Source organism: Pogoniulus pusillus, chromosome 32 (assembly GCF_015220805.1).
Source record: "Pogoniulus pusillus isolate bPogPus1 chromosome 32, bPogPus1.pri, whole genome shotgun sequence".
NCBI lineage: Eukaryota > Metazoa > Chordata > Aves > Piciformes > Lybiidae > Pogoniulus > Pogoniulus pusillus.
Window position 1 is genome coordinate 1100446 of NC_087295.1, and position 18356 is coordinate 1118801.

Below are 18356 nucleotides of genomic sequence, written 5' to 3' on the forward strand. Positions count from 1 at the left end.
AAGAAAGAGCCATTATCAAAGGCTGCACAACAAATTCCTCTCGGTCATTTTTGGGGGCTAGGGGAGAGGGAAACAAGTTCTAGCATTGATTACAGCTGCAAATGGAATGTGGCTTTAAAAGAGAGCCAGGAGAAAGCTTTCACCGCACAGGACTGGGTTTGGGCACTTGGCTCGGTTCAGACTCGCTCCTGTTCCAAGTCCTGTGTGTGCGAATTCACACATCGCAGCCTGCCAGCCCCGAGCCCACCCTTAGCACCAGTGCAAACCCAAGCCCCAGGAGACTCGGGAAGGCAGCCACTTCACGTCCCACGGCAGGGGCCTCTCAGAGGAGCCAGGACAAAATGTTAGTACAGCTGCAGGTGGCCTTTTCCTTGCCCTTCATCAGCCCGTAGGGACACACCCGCCCAGGAATGTCACCTACGGAGCCGAGGACCGAGAGACCAAAGCTTGGCCCTTCTCCCTGGTCAGAGCAGGGTTTGCTAATGCGTGCTTCACCCTGACCTGCAAGGCCAGGCTTGTTGTCTCTCCAGCCTCAAGCAGTGTCACTACGCAGCTGCACGCAGCCACACGCTTCCTGGCCAGGTAAGCAGGCGAGTGGGAAGGTGCCAGGGGATGTGCCAGGGGATGTGCCATGGCACTGAGACACAACAGACACTGAGCACTTGGCAGCTTGCTGAAGCAGCTCCAGGAGTCACTGGATAAAGGTTTGGGTGTCAGTCCCTGCTTCCACAACTATGTAAATGGTGGCTGAAGAGAAGGGAGCAGGAGGACCACAGCAGCTGAATGGTTTGGAACTGGAGGAGTTCATGCTTAAGAAGAGGATTTTTAATCCCAAACCCTGGCAAGGAGTTTCAGGCTTTAGCATGCCACAGGTGACCCTGCTTGACCCGGATCAAGCCTCTGGGCAGACTGCCTCCACACCTCCCTCATCCCACCCCTATGTGCCAGCAGCAGCTCTGCAGGAGCAGCATCACTGCACCTACAGCAGCCACCTCCTGCAGCTAAGCAGGGACAGGAGCAGCTGTCTGGAGGAACCAGAGGTGCAGCACTCACTGAGGCTGCTCCCTGGGTAAATCCTGAGTACAGGTTACTAAGCCTCTTCACTGGAGGTTTATAGAAGTTGTGTCAGGAATTCATTCTTCTGCATCTGTCACCCCTGGACACCTTTTGTCTCCTGGTGCTGCCTGTGAGAATCTCACCGCAGGCAGGCAGTGAGACAGGAGAAAAGTGCCTTCAGCATCAGCCACGGCTTCCTGCTCCTAAAGAGTGCTCCTGCCTCTGCCAAACACTTCCCCCCCTCTGCAAAGGGCCCAGGTCAGGCTGGACTGAGCCCTGAGCAGCCTGCTCCAGTGGAAGATGTCCCTGCTGATGGCAGTGGCTAGAACCAGGAGACCTTTGAAGGCCCCTTCCAACCCAAACCATTCTATGATTCTGTGACCTTCTGCAGCTCCCCAGGCACTGTCATGGGCTCTGCACTTGCCAGATTTGTGCCTCTTGTTTATTCTGCACATTAGAAAGTAGCAGAGGCCATGGAGAGGAGGAAGGGCACCAGGACTGGAGCTTGCTCCATACAATTCCAAGGTCAGGTAAAGGTTACAGACATCTCTAGATCTGGTACATCCTAGCTCCTGGTCCCTGGCATCTGTACAGCCCTCAGAGTCCTCTAGCAAATTGCCCTTGGTTAGGCACAGCACCCAGAGGGTGCTCAGCTGGAGGCTCTGGGGCCAGGCACAACTTTGCATCCTCAAATGCTCTGTTCCAAACCACCACAGCCCTGAGCTCTGCCTGCCAGCCTGCAACATGGCTCCTGCCACTGCTGGGAACGCTTCTGTGGGCACAAAGCCTTTGGGTGGAGAGGACTGAAATGGATTTGTATGCACAGAAATCCTGCTGGGCAGAGGCAGAAGGGCCTAAGAGCTCACCCAGCCCACACCTGCTCCACCTCCCCCTTCAGAGCAGCCCTCAGCCCCAGGCTTCTGCAGCACCTCTCCAGAGGGACTGCTCCCCTGCCTCACAAAACGTGTGAGAGGTCTCTCGGACAGGCAAGAGCCTTGCAGGCCTTTCTCTGCCCCATCCCAGCAGACTTCCCTGCTGCTCTGCTCTCCACAGGAGGGGGGTGGCAAGGGCAAAGCAAGTATTTACGTTACTAATGGCCAGCTCATCTCAGCAGGCCTGAGCAATGCTGCTGGAGCACAAACCCCAGCAGGTCCCACGAGCAGGAGTGCTCCAGGTGTGCTCTGGCAAGCACGCTGCAGGCAGGGGCTGCGGGCAGGGGCTGCGGGCAGGGGCTGCGGGCAGGGGCTGCGGGCAGGGGCTGCGGGCAGGGGCTGCGGGCAGGGGCTGCGGGCAGGGGGAAAGGTCCTGCTGACCTCTGAGAGCTGAGCTGCCAGGTGTGGGGCTTGTGGCAGCTGCTGCGTAGTGCTGCCCGCAGCCCCTGCCTGCAGGAAGCTGGCACCGAAGCCAGCAGCCAGCACCTCTAATTGCTAAGGCCCAGACTGCACCCAGGGTGCTTTGTTCCCCCACTCGATGTGTGGCAGTTTACTCCCAGGTCACAGCACTTTCCATGGGTACCTCGGCCAGGTCCCAGCTCCCTGTAAGCCACTGGCTCAGACACCACTCACAGATAGAGGAGGGAGGTCTGCAAGCTGCAGAGTGCTCCCCTGCTTTTAGACCCTGCTCGACACCGTCCCCAGTGAGGCTGTGCTCACACACAGGCAGGCCCTGAGCTCCTGGGGAAGCTGCAGACCAACTGCTCCCAGGGGCACTGCCCAAGCGCTGCGACAGGAACTCCCGTGGGAAACCTCTCTGCCTCCTTTGAGGCTCCCATCTGCTCTGCACGGCAAGCAGTGTGCTCAGCCTGCTCTCCGGAGGTGCAGGGAGGCCTTATGGCCCAGGAAAGAGCCACAATGGCAGCTCCCAGCCTCTCTAGCTACTGGGTTGAAAACATTTGACACAACAGCCTCATCACATCCAGCTCACCTTGGCTGCACCAGCAAAAGCCAGCAGCAGTCCCACCCAGGTGCCCACAGGTCCTACAAGAGACTTGCAGAGGGCACTGCAATGCTCAGAAGGCAGCCCAGCACCCCTGTGACACCTAAATGCACACTGGGCACCCTGTGCCTGCTGAGCTCACCTGCAAACACTGCTTCCTGCACCAGCTGCCTGCCAGACTGCCTCAGCTACCGCCCCAGGCCTGTTTCACTGTGCAAACAATGATCCCAGCTGGCCCCAGACATCAGCTTCAGCAAACAGAGCCAGGGACTGAGCTGGCACACACCTCGCAGAGCCCTCACCTCTCACAGCCCCCAGGCAGCTGCTGGCCTCAGCTTGCTGAGCACATCACGTCCCCAGCACACATCACCTTGGTGGTCTCACAGCTTCTCCCTTACAGAGGAACAGGGAAGTTCCTGGGATGGTTTTTCACTACCAGAGCAGGCCCAGCTGAGCCTCAGGTCCTGTGTCTCTGTTCCTTTATCCCTGAGGCTCTGCTCCTCTGGGATCAGCCCCCTGTAAGCAGTCACAAACACTACTGCAACGATGCACAGGTCTCTGCACATCCCCTCGAGTTCCTCATTCCCTACAGCTTACACACAAATGCCCTTCACAGTCTCTCCATCAGCTTCTCTCCTGAAATAGCTTCTGACAAGTACCTCCCAACCCTCCTAAATGTTGATTCCTGTAGCTCTTTTTTCCAGTGCTGCTGTCTTTTTATAGCCTAACAATTGAGCTCCTGAAAGAGGTGCCTGAATTTCAGCACCTGCCACCCCTCACACCTGCCCATAGAATCAGAGAGCAGTCTGCCTGCAAACTGCAGCCAGCTCCCATGTGTTGGGGCTGGCTGCCTTCTCAGCTACCTGTTCTGCTCATGGGCACCCAGTGCAGCTCAGCCCAGGCCTGCCACTGACTGGTTAGTGCCAGCACAATCCAGATCATCTCAGGTATTCAGACACTCACAAGGGTAAGCCACTGCTGCAGATAACTCGTCCTCTCTCCACTTGGAAAGCAGTGACACCCAGGAGAGCAGACAGCCCCAAGCAGCAATTACTCTACAGGAAAAGCAAGCAAGCAGCCATGGGATGGGCACAAAGCCTTGGGCAGCCAGGCCTGTGCTGCTCAGGTGAGCTGGCCAAGCCCTAGGAATGGCCAAGAGTTGGTGTTCTAATGCATGCAGCCTCCAAGGAACAACACCCTCAGCTTGGCACTGGCCCTTGTCCTGCCTTAAAATGCTCCTCACAAAGGGATCAGTGCTGGGCACAGTCCTGTTCAATATCTTCACTGATGATCTGGAGCAGAGGATTGAGTCCAGCATCAGTAAGGCTGCAGATGACACCAAGCTAGAAGCAGTGTGGAGCTGTTGGAGGGTAGCAGAGCCTTGCAGAGGGACCTGGCCAGGCTGGATGGGTGGGCAGAGGCCAATGGGATGAGATTGAACAAGGCCAAGTGCAGGGTTCTACACTTTGGCCACAACAGCCCCAAGCAGTGCTACAGGCTGGGGACAGAGTGGCTGAGAGCAGCCAGGCAGAGAGGGACCTGGGGGTGCTGGTAGAGAGGAGCTGAAGATGAGGCAGCAGTGCCCAGGTGGGCAGCAAAGCCAATGGCATCCTGGGCTGGCTCAGGAGCAGTGTGGGCAGCAGGACAAGGGAGGTTCTTCTGCCTCTGTGCTCAGCACTGCTCAGGCCACACCTGGAGTGCTGTGTCCAGTTCTGGGCTCCTGAATTCCAGAGAGCTGCTGAGGTGCTGGAAGGTGCCCAGAGAAGGGCATCAAGGCTAGGGAGGGTCCTGGAGCACAGCCCTGTGAGGAGAGGCTGAGGGAGCTGGGGGTCTGCAGCCTGCAGCAGAGGAGGCTCAGGGCAGAGCTCATTGCTGTCTGCAGCTGCCTGAAGGGAGGCTGTAGCCAGGTGGGGTTGGGCTCTGCTGCCAGGCACCCAGCAACAGAAGAAGGGGACACAGTCTGAAGCTGTGCCAGGGCAGGTCTAGGCTGGATGTGAGGAGGAAGTTGTTGGCAGAGAGAGTGATTGGCATTGGAATGGGCTGCCCAGGGAGGTGGTGGAGTGGCCGTGGCTGGAGGTGTTGAAGCCAAGCCTGGCTGGGGCACTTAGTGCCATGGTCTGGTTGGTTGGCCAGGGCTGGGTGCTAGGTTGGGCTGGATGAGCTTGGAGCTCTCTGCCAACCTGGCTGATTCTCTGATGATTTGTTGGTGTTTATGTACTGGGAACTCTCAGTGTTAGCACTGCAGTGCTACTGTCAGAGGAACAAGCTGGGACAAAACTCAGGGCAGATGAGAGCAGCCACCCTTTGTGCCCACGGAAACAGCGAGGCAGAGCTGCACAGGAGAACAGCCACAGTCACTGCCACTTAAGCTGGCTGTGGGTTTCAGAGCTGCCAGCTCTCTGTGCAGCCCAGAGCCAAACACCTGCCCCTGTGAAAGCAGAGGCTGCTGCTGGTGGCTGAGCATGGCAGCAGTGCCCTGCAGACAGCTCCTGCGTCTGTTCAGAGTGACACTGGGCTCCCAGACATCAGCACAGTGCTCAGCAGTGGGGAGGCTCTCAGAAAGCAAACATGCCCAGGCAAGGAGGGGCTGGAACACTCGGGCTAGGAGGACAGGCTGAGGGAGCTGAGCTTGCTCAGCCCAGGGGAGAGAAGGCTCCAGGGAGACCTAAGAGCAGCCTGCCAGTACCTGAAAGGCAAGGAGCAATGGTCTGAAATGAGAGCAGAGCAGACTGAGATTGGATGTGAGGAACAAGCTCTGCACCATGAGGGTGCTGGAACACTGCAACAGGTTGTCCAAGAAGGTAGCTGAGGCCTCACCCCTGCAGATACTCAAGGTCAGGCTGGACATGGCTCTGAGCAGCCTGCTCTAGTGGAGGATGTCCCTGCTGAGTGCAAGGAGTTGAACTGGATGACCTTTGGATGTCCCTTCCAACCCATTCCATGATTCTAAGTAAGCTTGCCCCAGGGAGATGAGTCCACACGTGGGCAGGTCCCATGTTTTATTCTCTCTCTCTCCACTCCCTAACCCCAGCAGTGTCATTAAGGAGCAGTCACAGCAGACTGACTGAATAATGTTGGTTGTGAAAACAACCCCAGACCAAAACATCATCCCAGAGCTGCCCCTAACACAGGCACACACACCTCCAGACCTGGGCTGCAGCTTCCAGACAGACAGACAGAGTGAGGCTGACTGCCACCAGATGCTGCAGAAGCCCCCCCCCTGCCTGCCCCTCACGCTGGAGAGAGCCGCAGCGGCTCCATGCTTTGGGTTCTGCCATACAGCTGTCTGGACTCTGCTTCACACTGAGCCCTGCTGCTTTAGTGGCACCAAGGAAGCAGTGACCTGAGGATTTCACATCCTCCTTCCTCTCCCTGGCTCAGCTCACACAGCTGGCTGACTCACCATGGTTTCAGCAGCGAGTGGCAGGAACAGGTTCCTGAGCTGCTTTCCTCTGCTTTTACCAAGGCCTGGAGTTGCAGCTCCTGGCAGCCTGTGTCTCAGAGAGCCTCTTGGGGCTGTCCTCACCAGCACACCACTTCCCTGTTCCTCACAGTGCCCCAAGACAGATGAACTGTGATACTGTGGAGTCCCTTCTCTGCGACTGCACAGAGAGATGGGCTCCAAGAGGAGCAGCAGATAACCTCTCTTCTCCCTGCAGCTTCTCCTACCAGCTGCCATGTCCAGCACACACAAGAAGTGCCCTTACTCTGCTGCAGAGCAAAAAGCTCAAGCACTGCAACCTGGCAGCCTCCTGTCAACCTCCAAAGGCAGCACAAAGCCTGAGTCCCACAGGATGTCACCAGCTAGTGACACCAGTGGCAATGACAAGAGTCACTTCATTGAAGGAGAAACTCGAGCAGCTGATAACTCACCCCGACAGGACACAAAAAGGGACAAGGTGTGACAGCTCTGCACAGCTGGCAGCAGCTGGAGATGAGGGAAGGAGGCTGTGGTGGGAGCAGGAAGGACAAGGCTGGCCTGAGCAGCCCCCCAGCAGTGATCACCAAAGTGGGACAAAGGCATTCCAGACACAAGGATGTCACCCAGAGGGACCTCAGAGGCTTGAGAGCTGGGCCAATGACCACCTCATGAAGTACAACAAAGCCAAGTGCAAAGTCCTGTACCTGGGTCAGGGCAACCCCAAGCACAAATACAGGCTGGGTGGAGAAGGGACAAAGAGAAGTCCTGAGGAGAGCTTTGGAGTGCTGGCTGTTGAGAAGCTCAATGAGAGCCCCCAGTGTGAGCTTGCAGCTCAGAAAGCCAACCATACCCTGGGCTGCACCAAAAGCAGCATGGTCAGGAGGTCAAGGGAGGGGATTCTGCCCCTCTGCTCCCTCAGGAGATCCACCTGCAGCCCACCAGCTCTGGAGCTCCCAACACAAGGAGGTCATGAAGCTGTGAGAGTGGGTCCAGAGGAGGACCACAGAGATGACCAGAGGGCTGGAGCACCTCTCCTGTGCAGACAGGCTGAAAGACTTGGGGCAGTTCAGCCTGGAGAAGAGAAGGTAACAGGGAGACCTTAGAGCTGCCTTCCAGTACTTGAGGGGGGCTTCAGGGCAGATTGAGAGGGACTGTTCACAAAGGTATACAGAGACAGGGTGAAGGCAGAGGCTTCAAACTGGAAGAAGCTCAATTCAGATGAGACATTAGGAAGAAATTCTTCCCTGTGAGGGTGGTGAGGTGCTGGAACAGGTCACCCACTGAAGCTATGGAGGCTCCAAGCCTGGAAGCGTTCAAAGCCAGGCTGGATGGGGTCTTGAGCAATCTGGTCTAGTAGGTGTCCCTGTCATCCACAGGCAGGTTGGAGCTAGGTGATCTTTAAAGGTCCCCTTCAACCCAAACCATTCTGTGACAAGGCAAGGAGGAATATATATCATGGTGTCAAGAGCTAAACGTAGACGTCAGAAGAGATTGGCTTAAATGGTTCATCCTCTCCATGCAGAAGGCTGTGCCTGCTACCACAGAGACTGCAGCTTCTCTTCTCCATTGCACAGTCATGCAGCTGAGCCAGGAGGCACAAGCACCTGAGTTAAACCAGTGCAAGGCCTCACCAGGCACCTCACTGCTCTAGATGTGTCCCCACTAAACGGCAGTGTTAAGTGGGCTGGCTTGAGCCGCCACTGCTGGTGAGTCCTGCTGACCTGGGAGAGCTCAGGGTGCTCACTTGCTGCCTCATCTTAGGCCAGGCAGCATCGACTTCCAGGGGCCCCCTCAACTCCTTTGCACTGATGAAACCATGAGAGAAGAGATCTCCTTATTTTAAGAGCTGGCTGTGGGTTAAAATCCCAAGCAAAAACTTAGTCCCACAAGAGGGAAGATGCTAGCACAGCTCTTCGGGATGCTGACTTCTCTAAGCTCAGTTTGAGCACGTTCAATATCACAGCTTGCTGTGCTATCCAAAGGTTTAGTTGCCCTGGTCTAAAAACACACAGGCAGAGCCCCCACTACCCCAACTCTCTGCTCCATTTCATTGCCAGAGGTTCTGTCCTCAAAGCGGCAAGGAGAGAATAAAGTTCCTGATTACATCTCACCTGCTCTGGTCTAGGACTTGTCCCATGAGCTTGGACAGCTGATGAAGGTCTGCTGGGTAGGGGACGGCAGAGAGGCAGGACAGTGAAGCAGAGGTGGCCTTGGACCAGGAGAGGCAGCCAGCACCTCCGAACTTTAAACATGAGCTCATAGGCTTCTGCCATTACAAGGTGGAGATAAAGAGGTAGAAAGGTGAAAAGATAACATTCCCAGCAAAGAATGAAGCCCAAAACGAAGGGAGAGGCTGTCCTGCTGTACACACTCAACCTGCTGACTTTCCAAAGAAGAAAGCTTCTGCTGAAGGAAGAGAACCGTTTAATTTGGGCAGGAGGACATGCTCTGGAAGACAAACCCACCCTTTGCAGCTCTGCAGCACAGCAGAGATTGACCTTTGCATCCTCATTTTGATGCTTATCTTGAGCAAACAGCCTAGAAGTCAATGTCTGCTGAGGGAAAAATGAGGGAAGTGACTTTTCTCTGGAAGTGCAGAGCAGCTCCTAGGGAGAATGGTAATGAGCGCAGGGCAGCTGCTGCGGCTGAATGCTAACCAGCTCCGCGCCGCAGCCTTTGGCTGGCCGCGGCAAGCTGCAGCTCAGCCTCAGCTGCTCCGCCAGGGAGAGAGTGATCCTGGGCAGCTCTGCCCGCCTCGGAGCGAGCTCCATCTCGGCACCAGCACAAGAGCTTTTCACATGCCCTGCCTGCTCTCCTCTTGCTCAAGGCACGGACAGCTCTGACTAAAGGCGATCGCTTCGAAACGGCTACCCGGAACCCAGCTGCGAGCTAATTGGGATCTGAACTGGCTATTTTGGGGCAGTTTTCCCCCCTCTCATTTTCTTTGTGACTGAGGGAGGAAAAGAAATCTCTCTCTAAAGTGCTGTTAGCAGACGGTGATGTTCACAGTAAACATGCAGAGGTCACAAAGCAGTTTTAACTTACTCCAGCAGTTTGTTTTCTCTTAGAGGTCTCAGGTAAAAGCTCCTCAGACGCCTTTGCTGATGTGCTGCTAATGACATCACTGCTTTGCATCTGCTGTTGCACAACCGCCACTAACAAGGTGTGCCTGCAAACGAGATGCTGCAGCCCATACACTTAACCTGATGAGGCCGATAACTGAAATGCTAACGGAGTCACGGGAAGGAGGGCAGGCAGATGCCTGTTTCTTTAACAGGGTGCCCTCGCTTCTGGACGCCTGCCACCAGAGCCTGCTTTGCGCTCCTGTCCCCAGCGTCGCTCTGTCCTCCGCGGCAAGGTGAGTGAGTCACAGAGCAAACTTAATCACGTCACAGTCCAAAGCCGATGCAATGATCTCATTACTGTGCCAGGGAAAGGCACCGACTCCATTCCTATTGACCCCAGAAATTCCAGCTGACAGCAAAGCCCTGCCCTGCCCGCACCACAGAGACAAGCAGCAGCAGGAGCAGCGCCCTGGTAAAGCAATTACTCACGTAAGCAAGACCTTAAATAAAGACTTCTAAAGTCTCTCAGAGCTTTGTCAGAGGTGTTCCGAGTTTTACAGCAGATGTGACATTTAACCAAATCTGATCCCCCTTGGTTAGGTTAAGGCACCTTTATGTCAGGTTAAAAAACATGCTGCACCTTCAAGGAGAGATTTATTGCACTACCCCAAGCACACAACCCAACCTAACTTGGCCAAGGAGCTTCGTTTTGAACCTCTCTTTCCATATTTTATTTGGAGGGGGTTTTAGCATAGTATCAGGCATGCAGAAACAAAACCCAAAACGACTAAATCTGAACTTAAAAGAATACCTGTTTGATCAAAGCCTCTGGCTCGCCTGTCTTGGGTTGTTTGGGGGTTTTTGGTCAGGGGGCTTGGGGGGTTTTTGACACCTAACCAGCAGGAAAAGTCTTATCTTCTAAGAGCTGCACTGAAAACTGATTGCTCATAAAGATTGGAAGAGTGATTGGGATTATCATCCTAAAACAGCACCCAGGGGAACTGGGTGGATCAAGGGATTGTTAATGAGATACTGAGTCTTTCACATCTGAACTGCTGATTTAAACTCAATCCGAGACAAAGATCCCCCAGCTGGGGGACATCTGACGATCTGCAAGGGATGAGGTGATGCCCTCACTCCACTGTCAGGAGATAGAGGCTCCGAGAGCACTGAGCTGCCGGCAGAACTGGCACTCCTTGCAGGAAGAAGAAACTGACAGCGAAACAACCGAGCTTTTATCCCTCGATGCAGCAATATTAAACAAAGCTGTGGCTCTCTGGATCAGCCTTAGATCACAATGATTTCCCCCAGCCTCTTCAAAACGCGAGCTTTAGCCCCAAAGCCTGCTAAAGCAAATCCGAATGAAATGCTTTAGTAAGGTAAAGACTCCTACTTCAGCTCCAGAGCAGCTACCCTGGCTTTAACGACTTCCAATTCACAGGGAGGGCAGTGGCGGATGCTAACGAGCGGCTCAGACAACTTTCTACCCTGCTCTGCTGCAGGAGCAGTCATTACCAGGCGGCAGCTGCTCCGAGCACAGCACTGGCTGCTCCTCCCGCTTTTCATAAAAGCAAATTAATAATTCCCAATCATTTAGGTACTGGGTGAGTGCAGACCCTTATTTCACTCCCAAATTACAGTGAATGTATCATTTTAATTAACTTGTGAGTCACAGCTGTTGTACAGATACTTTGAACGTACATCAGCCTGGAAACTGTTTGCAACTCTCCTCGCTGTGGTTCCTGCTTTACTAATGGGATTCGTGACAGATCACCTCTGTGACACGTTCCTGCAGCCCTGCTGCTGCCTGCTGGCTGAGGCAGAGGCCACCTCCCAGGCCCACAGCTCTTTGCTCCGGGTGCATGACATGGCTCTCTATCTCCAGTGGATACCCACAGCCAGCACAAGCACACGGACTGACCTTGCTTGCAGATGAATCGGTGGGTTGGGTGCACTAATGGCACGGCAGGAGCAGAGTCTGTCCCCCTCCTTCAGCCTCCTTCCCCCTTGCACCCTGTAACCCCAGCCCCTTCTCCCTGCAAGAGCCTCATTCGTAGCCCCATAGCAATTATCACCCACGTGCAGGAGGGGAACCCATCAGAGCAAGACCAAATCATGTCCTGGTGGCTCTGCAGGGAATGGAAGCAGCTAAAGGAGCTCTTTTGAGGTGTCTTTCCAATGCTCTTTGGTCGTTCAGCCAGGGAAAGTGGCTGCTTCCTTTGCTAGGTCCCAGGGCAAACCCAAAGAGATTGCCCCTCTGGGCAGGAAGGAGGGATATGGTCCCTTGAACCGAGGGAAAGGGTTGACCATTCACAGCTATTTCTCTCCCTTCACAGCCCTATCAAAAAGCTCCTGTAAGTCCCAAGCTGTCCCCTTAGAGCAGGCAAGCAGAGCTGGCCAAAGTTACCAAACAAGAGTAGTTCCTCAGCAGAGTCAAAGAGCAACACCAGGAACTGCGGGAAAGGGCACCCGGAGAGAAGGCAGCACTTCTCCTCCTGCTAATCCTTTCCTGCTCTCGTCCCCTTCTGCACTGCCCCCCGGTCCTGCTCGGGACTGCACCACGGCCCTGGGCAGACCATTCACAAGACTACCAAGATCTCTGCTCTGCAGTGCATTCATACATTGTCTGGAAAAGGAGATGAAGAACACTCCAAAGAGAGAGGAAGACCTTTAGATGGTACAGAATGATTTCAGACAAAGGTTGTCTCAGACAACTCCAGGTATTGATTGAAGGGACGACAGAATTGCAGGTAACATTCAGTATGAGAGTGAGGAGACTCTGGAACAGGCTGCTCGGGAAGGCTGTGGCTGCCTCCTCCCTGGGGGTGTTCAGGGCCAGGCTGGACAAGGCCTTGAGCAGCCAAGTCTGAGTTGAGAGGTGTCCCTGCCTGTAGTGGGGAAGTTGGAGCAGTTGGAGGTATCTTCCAACCTAAGTCATTGTAGGGTTCTATGACACAATCCTGTAACCCCAAGTCTTCTCTCTTACCTGAAACTGAAGCCATTCTGTGATTCCAATGGCAAGCAAAAAGCACAGGAAGCTAAAACAAGAAGTGTTGCAAAGGTTTCTGAGAACAGCACCAAAACAGCCTTGAGAAGAGCTGACCAAGTCAGTGAAACCTGCATGACTAAAAGACATTGATAATTGATGCAGTGCAGGTGAAGGATGAAGAACATCACTGCGTTGTAATTAGCAGAAGCGTTTGTCAGTCTCAGTTTAAATTGTCCTCAAACTTCAGCCACACCAGTGGCAGTAGATGAGTAAAAAGTGCCTGGGCCTGCCCACGTTTAACACGTGCTAGGATCATAGAATCACAGAATCAACCAGGCTGGAAGAGACCTCCAAGTTCAGCCAGCCCAACCTAGCACCCAGCCAACTAGACCATGGCACTAAGTGCCCCATCCAGGCTTTGCTTGGACACCTCCAGGGCAAGGAACTCCATCAAGAAATCAAAGAACCTTGAGTGTGCCACCAAGCAACACCAAGGGGCAAAAAAATGGGCAGGTTCCCTGTACAGTCTTGGAGGCTGTGGGGCAGAAAAAGCTAAATTAGGGGACACGTCAGAGTGGTGAGGGCACAGAGCCAGGCAGCTGATGGGTACGCAGCACAGAGTGCCAACAGCAGACTGTTGGCAGGGGAGTCTCGTGGGTGAGACCACCCTTACAACAAGCTGGAAGCTGGCATGGAGAGAGAAGCAGTGGGAGGTTATGGCCTTCATCTGCCTAGATCACAGAAGAGAACCTGATTGGTGGTTAGGGCTCTCCCTAGAACAACTTCTCCCACGGAGAACAGGAGGCTGATGTGTGCTGGGACACAGTTCTCCAGTGGATAGTGCCAGTTCACAGCTTCTCCTCTCCTGATTTTGAAGAAACTCGGGCCTTGGAAACTGAGCCACTGCCTCTAATTGAGTTTGTTTCAGTGGCTGACAAGAGATAACTTTTCTTTACATCTCTTTTCACGAGGGCCTGCAGCAACAGATGGATTTTGCAGCGTAATCTAAAGGTCAACAACTTCTGACCAGCAAACTGATGGAGAACAGAGCAGAGTGCAGCAGGTTCAGCACTGGGGAAAGCTAATTAAAACTGATGTTCATACTTGTGCAGCATTGCACAAGGACAGGAGGAGTCCCTGATATAGCTAGGATTGGTTCAAAGCAATAAATGCTGTTTCTAATGAGGAAAGCTATGCATAATTGTAAGCCACAGCCAAACTGCCCTTCTGCAGAACACAGCAAGTAACCATCAGCCAGTTTGCTCCATCGCTGAAAAGTGGTTTGGAAGCCTTTAAGCACATCAGAGCACTCTGAGCTCAGTGTGACAAAGAGGTGGGTTCGTAGTGATGTGTCTGAAGCAGCTGGGAAGGTTTTTCACCAGTGAGTTTGGAAAAGCAAAGAGAAAAGGCTGTCATGCAGGCCCTTCAGCAGTGCTGTTGATCAATCAGGACCCTCATGCTGCAAAGTTAAGTCCTGCTTCTCTTCGGCTCCCACCCTGCCAACGTGTTGAGCTGCCCACCTCCTGCACCAGAATGCCTTCAGCTGCCCGAGGGCCCGTCCCTACCGCTACTGAACTCCCTTCGGACTCAGAGGGACTAAAGCAGGACCTGTGCTCAGCAGTAATGCCTGCCGCTACAGCAGCTCCTCTGCCAGAGACTACTCTGTGCAGCCTCTCAGCAAGAACAGCTGCCAGGCCTGCACTGTGGAACACGGGCAACTGGTCAGTGAGCCCAGCTGCTCCCACGCTGCAGCAGGGACCCTCAGGCAGTGAAGGCAGCGCAGTCTCTGAAGCACAGCCTCCGAATTGAGCAGCAGAGGTGAAAGGTCTCTGCAAACCAGTCTTTTGTAGGTGATTTCATCAGCCAGCCTGAGGAGAGTTAGTGTCCTTGGCAGGAAGGCTTTATCACTGACCTTGACACAAACCTTGACCCTTGGGCATGAATGCTACCTGTACACAGATGAAGTCACACAAATCAGCAAGCTCGAATCCCTGGCTCCCACAGCACTAGGAACTACTTTGGCTGTTACAGCGTTGATAATTAACCCAGCTGAGCTGCAGCACTGCTACTGCATGGCAATAACCCTGCTTCTGCACATGCCTTGCAGGGTGAAGCATTCCCTGTTTTAAGGCACTTCTGAGACCTCTTAAGACTACTGAAAGCATTTAGCTAAGTTTTCAGCTATAGACTTTTTCAACAGGAGCAGAGATAACAAACATGTAGGAAAGGAAGTGCAGGTTTGGCAGAGCTGGCTAAAAGAGAGCACTTTGACTATGCCCCAGTTGTGGATCCAGTTCCATGAGTCCATGAAGACGACCAACCAGCAGGAATTAAAACATCACAACAGATCAGCAGGCACAAAAGCTCAGGCATTAAATTTACATTTTCCAGACCACTGGCTCTTGTGACTCAGAACACACTGGGAAATGTAAAGTTCTGCTGCTAGTTTTGTAGCTCTGTGTCACTTTAGCCCAAAGCAACAACCACTGAGTGCAGGCTCTGCACGGATCGCACACGGATTTTGAGGCATCCACACTTACACCCTTCTTACATCTAGGAGAGGGAAAGATAAGGCCCATGCTGAGTCTCAAACTGGCACGATGCATGCGCTCCTTCGGTGGAAACAGCAGCTGCTGGCAACTATGCCACTCTGCAAGAAGCACAGAATCGTCAGGGCTGGAAGTGACCTCAAGGATCACTCAGTTCCAACTCCCCTGCCATGGGCAAGGACACCTCACACTAGGTCAGGTTGCTCAGAGCCACGTGCAGCCTGGCCTTAAACACCTCCAGGGATGAGGCTTCCACTACCTCTCTGGGCAACCTGTGCCAGTGTCTTACCACCCTCACAGAGAAGAATTTCTTCCTAACATCCAGTCTGAACCTACCCACTTCTAGTTCTGTTCCATTCTGCCCAGTCCTACCACTCCCTGACACTCTAAAAAGTCCCTCCCCAGCTTTCTTGTAACCCCCTTCAGATGCTGAAAGGCCACCATAAGGTCTCCTCAGAGCCTTCTCTTCTCCACAGTCCCAGCTCTCTGGGCCTGCTGTCACAGCAGAGCAGCTCCAGCCCCCTGCTCTGGACACACTCCGGCACCTCCAGGTCTGCCTTGCCATTTCCCTTCCCATTAGGCACCAGCGTTTCAGTGAGGACTGGATGACAGCCCAGCAGCACAGGGCAGGCTCTCCCCTCCCTCCGGTCCAGCACCAGCACCTTTGCACGCAGAGATGCCCCTGCCCCTTTCAGCCACTAAAGCACGCAGCTGGCAGGACACTCTGGGCCCTTCCCACTGAGAGGTGATCCACGAACACCAGCGACAGAAGCTTCACTTCTGTGTCCAACACGGAAGGGATTTTGAAGGGGCCAAAGGCTGCCAGATTTTCAGGTGTTTCAAGGTTTCAAACACCACCAGAACCTTTGGCAAAAGCCACTCTGCCCAACCAGGGACAGCTCTGCTGCGCCGGGGAGCGGCTGCCCACAGCAGCAGAGCCAGGGGAGAAGAGAGGCATCGGAGCTTCAACACACAGCACTAACAACAAACAACAAATTAATAGAAGAGAAGGCAAAATAAACAGCAAAATAATTAAACAACAATAATAAATTATCATTAATAAAAAATAAAATAAAAGAATTGAAAATAAAAATAGAGTAATAAAAAATAAAATAAACCTAAATCTATAATGGAATTATTGATGATGAAAAACAAATAGTAATAAACATTTAAATAAAACAAACCTAACAATAATAACTAATAATAGAAATTTAAAAATAAAATACTAAAATAAAAAAACGAAACTAATAATAATTAGTAATAATACTATAAATTGAAATAAAAACTAAAACGAAATCTATAATAAAAAAAATATAAACCGAATTATTATTAATAAAAACCTAAACCGATAAATAAATAATAATAAAACTCAAATAGTAATGAAAAATAAAACTACTACTAATAACTGGATTGAAACTTAAATAAAAAGTAAAAAATAAAATAAATCTAATAATACCAACTGGTAATAACAATAAAAAATAAAGCAAAACCGAAAATAAACTTAAATGTATAAATAATTAAAATAATAATAAAAATATAAAACAAATTAATAATAATTTAAAATCGAAAATAAACCTAAATCTATAAATAAATAATAACAATAACAAATAGCAATAAAAATAAAACTAATAATAACAGGAAAAAAAAATCAATAATAAAAAACAACACTGAAAATAAACCTAAATCTATAAATAAATAATAACAAATAGCAATAAAAATAAAATAAAACTAATAATAACAATAATAATTGGATAAAAAATAATCAATAATAAAAAACAACACTGAACATAAACCTCAATCTATAAAGTAATAATATAAACCAAATTAATAATAGAAAACTAGACTAAAACTATTAAAAATAATATAATAAGCTAATTAATAATAATAAAAATAAACCTAAAACTAAAAATAGTTTTAAAATATAACAACAAAATATAATAATAATAATAATAATAATAATAATAATAATAATAATAATAATAATAGTAACATCATCATTATCACCACCATAATAAACTGTCTTAATGATCTTCCAGGAAGCTACGTGAATGTCATCAAGAGGAGATTAGGAAAGCTGCAACCTTAGCCCAGCTCCTCAGCAAACTCTGAGCCAAACCATCCCAAAGTCACAGGCAGCTGCTAGGGAGCCAAAGAGGTCAGCAGGCTGGAAGCTGCCCCAGCGCAGCCGCTTCGTGGGTAAGAGCACTTCTGCAGTTTGGCTTAGCTCTCTGAGGCGAGCTTGGCCACTGACGGTCACCAGCGAGCTGATCCTTCAGCATCCAGGCTTTCACTGACTCCCCATCTTTTCCCTCCGCTACAGTTAATGGGCGCACTAACAGCACAGGAGGTGTCAGGCAGCTCACCCCCCCGCGCCCTGGGTGTGCTGCAGCCCTGACAGCGGTGCTGCCCCAGAACCCTGGGGGGTGCCTGCGCCGGCTGCCGCAAGCAGAGTCTTTTGCGCCGTTGATTACACAAGGCAGGGCCGAGCACAGGCAGCTGTCTATTAACGCACGCCTTGGTACCCAGTGCAAGGGGAAAGGATGCTTGCGCTCCTTCAGAGCCTCAGCGCTGTGCTCTCCTGCACGCAGCGCACCCCATCAAGAAATCTGCTCCAGTGGGGGCCTGGGAATAAGAAACCACACTCCCTGCCGACTGACGCAGAGCAGGATCTGGGCCAACTTAGGAGCTTGGACACAATCTCTGTCTTGAGATGGATGATGACGATTGGATTAATTTAGAACAACAAAAATTCCCATTCCTCCGCCCACAACCCCAGGCTGCGAGTTCTGCATCACCATCTTGAGTTGGAGCTGCTGCCAAGGGGACCTTTCCCCTCTCCCCACAGCCTCCCCTGTGCCAGCGCTGGCACTGGTGCCATCGGATGGCAAGAAATCAGGGATGGGATCTGGCCAGCCCCACCCATGCCTTGTCCTTAGGCTGGTTTTCCAGTTTAGCACTCAGGCTCCCGCTGGCACCAGAGAGGCGTCGGAAACACAGCGCTGGGACCTCCCTCCTCGATGCCAGCCCACACACGGAGGCTGCTTTAGGGCGATGGCGAAACCCTGCCCTGAACAATGCTGGCAGAAACCCTCCCACAGATGGACTTATCCCCACGAAACGGTGCCGTGCTCCACTGCCGTTTGCCACTTCAGCATCGACTTAAGGCGCAGCCCAGGCAGAGGTTCCCCACGTAGGGCTGCTGCCAACCTCTGCCAAGTCTGCACAGCGATGCCAGGCGGTGCCAGCGGTGGCTCTGCCGCTGCCGGTTTCGTTGGGACGCTTTTGCCATTGCCCTGTCCCGGTACTTTAGACTCTCCCCTCCAAGCACATTCACCAAGCTT

At 52.2% G+C, this 18356-nt stretch overlaps 1 protein-coding gene across 1 annotated transcript in view; it reads right to left on the bottom strand.

Annotated features, from left to right (window-relative positions):
- The window catches only part of ULK4 (unc-51 like kinase 4), a 114746-nt gene that overhangs the window by 3628 nt on the left and 92762 nt on the right, over positions 1 to 18356 (bottom strand). The gene's annotated exons all lie outside the window — the stretch shown is intronic.